This window comes from Antedon mediterranea, chromosome 1 (genome assembly GCF_964355755.1).
Source record: "Antedon mediterranea chromosome 1, ecAntMedi1.1, whole genome shotgun sequence".
Taxonomy (NCBI): domain Eukaryota; kingdom Metazoa; phylum Echinodermata; class Crinoidea; order Comatulida; family Antedonidae; genus Antedon; species Antedon mediterranea.
Genome location: NC_092670.1, coordinates 31,164,765 through 31,167,241, shown reverse-complemented (window position 1 = coordinate 31,167,241; position 2,477 = coordinate 31,164,765). Strand labels below are relative to the sequence as shown.

At 34.3% G+C, this 2,477-nt stretch overlaps 1 long non-coding RNA gene across 2 annotated transcripts; it reads right to left on the bottom strand.

Annotated features, from left to right (window-relative positions):
- Positions 1–605: 605 nt before the first annotated feature.
- Positions 606–1,731, bottom strand: LOC140048923 (uncharacterized). 2 transcript variants are annotated; one of them, XR_011845170.1, is made up of 3 exons: positions 1,599–1,731; positions 1,124–1,243; positions 606–934 (listed from the first exon to the last, which is right to left on the bottom strand). It is a non-coding gene; the product is annotated as an uncharacterized lncRNA (long non-coding RNA). The 2 variants fall into 2 exon arrangements; XR_011845171.1 differs by lacking the exon at positions 1,599–1,731 and adding an exon at positions 1,536–1,591.
- Positions 1,732–2,477: the final 746 nt, after the last annotated feature.

The following is a 2,477-nucleotide window of genomic DNA, read 5'->3' as shown; positions in this document are numbered from 1 at the left end:
ATATTTCGAACAATTTGAGCCCAAATTCAAGTCTCTACGGCCAATAGTTACGGTCGAGATACAGACATGCCCTGGTTTATGGGTCAAAGGTCAGAAATGGCATTTCCGGTCATTTTCGACTAAAATGTTTCATTAGACTGAATATGAATGTATACCTTCTGATCAATTTGAGACCAAAATTACCTCGCTGTGACCAGTGGTTGTCGAGATTTAAGGACATAATGGTGTTTGATCTCATAACCTTTGACCCTGACCTTTTGACCTTTCGCCACATTTTCAAAATGTGTAACCAAGCCAAAAATGATTGTTTGACCACCCTAAACCAATTTCTGAAGTCAAATTCTCTAGACCTCAAAGTGCATACGAAAGTTGATCTAGCTACTAGAGTAATAAGACTCTTAAGAGCAAGTAGTGAGAAACATAAAATGTATCGTACAGTGGCAACATTCACAATTTATTGAAACGTTTCTTACTATTAAAATGACACTTTGTAATGGATGTGAGCGATCTTAGAAGACAATAGCTGTCGTAATTACTGCCACAATCAACACATTGATAATTAGTAGAAAAATTGACACAAAAAACAATACAGGAATTCAATAAGATATACTGTATATATATATTTTATTAACTCCTTTTGCACTGTAATATTTACAGTAAAATTATGAAGTGTAAGTAAATTTGAAGAATTTATCCTGTGTACTGTTGTAGTAGTTTTTTTTTATTTATTGAATGTTATGTTTACAAAATAATATACTGTACATATAATACAAAAAAATTATACAATATTTTACAAGCTGGACAAGAACATATTGGCCGAATGCAGCAGGAGAGTCAGAAATATTTTTCCTGCAATATCCAATCATATTCCAATACCGAGTCTATCATTGTTGTCTTTGGGTGACCTCTGTTCCAGTCTTCATCAGCTCAACGTCTTTAAAAAAAGTAAAAGCAAAGTATGAAAATCTGGAAAAAATAGATCATGCATATTTAGTGCAAAATTGGGCTAGTGAAATTGCTTACTTTGACATAGTCAAATAAGTATACTACCTTCTATGGTAATTAAAACACATTACTTATAATGTTATAACTTATAAAAATAGAAAATAAATATTTGACTTACTACAGTACAGAGAACATTTGTTTGTGTTGTAAAATGGCTAAGCTGGCTTTTCCCCTCTGTCTACTTGTACAGTGCTGCTGGAAGGTTCTCAATTTCAGGCTTGTATTGCAACCATTTTCCCTGAAAAATGTTTGTTTTATTTTTATCATAAAAATTAGTTAAACAAGCTTCAACTGTAAATATATATGGTACAGCAAGCTGGCTGTATTTTCGGAATGTAGCTAAGATTGATGGCATATAGCCTAGGCCAGTCTATGAAGAGTACAATGTATAGGGCCTAGCTGGGCATCTTCTGCAGGGACCCGATTGTCACAGTCTGCTTGCTACTAGCCTAGTTATGCAGCAGCATGTATTAATTATTCTAGGCCTAGCCCTGAACTGAAAAAATCCCAGGCTAAGTTAATTAATTTACCTTCCTGTTATTATTGCGTTATATATATTATTATATTTAAAATAACCGTCTAGGCCTACATACCGACAAATTACCAGCTCAGCTTTACATATTTATACGATCAGCCATCCCAGGGAAACCCACAGTCGAGTCGCGTCGATCTTCTCTGGTGGTGTTGTTGTACCATACAACGTGCATCGTCCATTGTTAGATCAGATCTCTGCTGTGTGGATGCTCATTAACATATCATGCATATGTATGAGTTAGCTCTACCGGCCTAATTTCTGAGCCAATGAGTTCGAAAAAATGGTAAACTTATTTTGATTTTTTTATAAGCGAAATCAATATTTTTTTCGAATTTTTTTTCGGTGGAAGTGAATAACTTTATGTTAACTACAAAACGGTCTATTCTAAATTTGATTTTTTTCGTCTTTATTTTTCATTTTTTGGGGGACAATACATCTTTAAAGATGTATTGTCCCCCTGAAAAAAAAATTTTTTTCAATATTTTTGTTGAATAGGCCATTTTAATTGCACATAAAAGTTATTCACTTTGACCTCAATTTGGATTGAAAAAAATATTTTTTTACACGGGAAAATCGCAATTTAATGCAAACATTAACCAACCGGAAGCTATTTGTCTGGAAGACAAATGTGTTCCGGTTTAATTTAACCCTTGACCTGAGTTAGCTCATAAATATTCATATTGTATGGATACATCGTGTGGATGGTGATGCTTTCCAAATCAACAGCCAACAACGATAGCAATGCATGCGTGCGAGAGAGTCGAGTAGTGATGCGAGACGAATCTTGAAGAAAACACGAAAACTATAGCTAGCAGAATGCTAAGTTAGAATTACAGTTGGTAACTTTGATGTTGAATCTTATTCATTTAGGTGAGTTTTTGTTTCGCTAACAGGAGAGGCCTAGCTACTGTACTACTAGTCTACTACTACTGCTAGT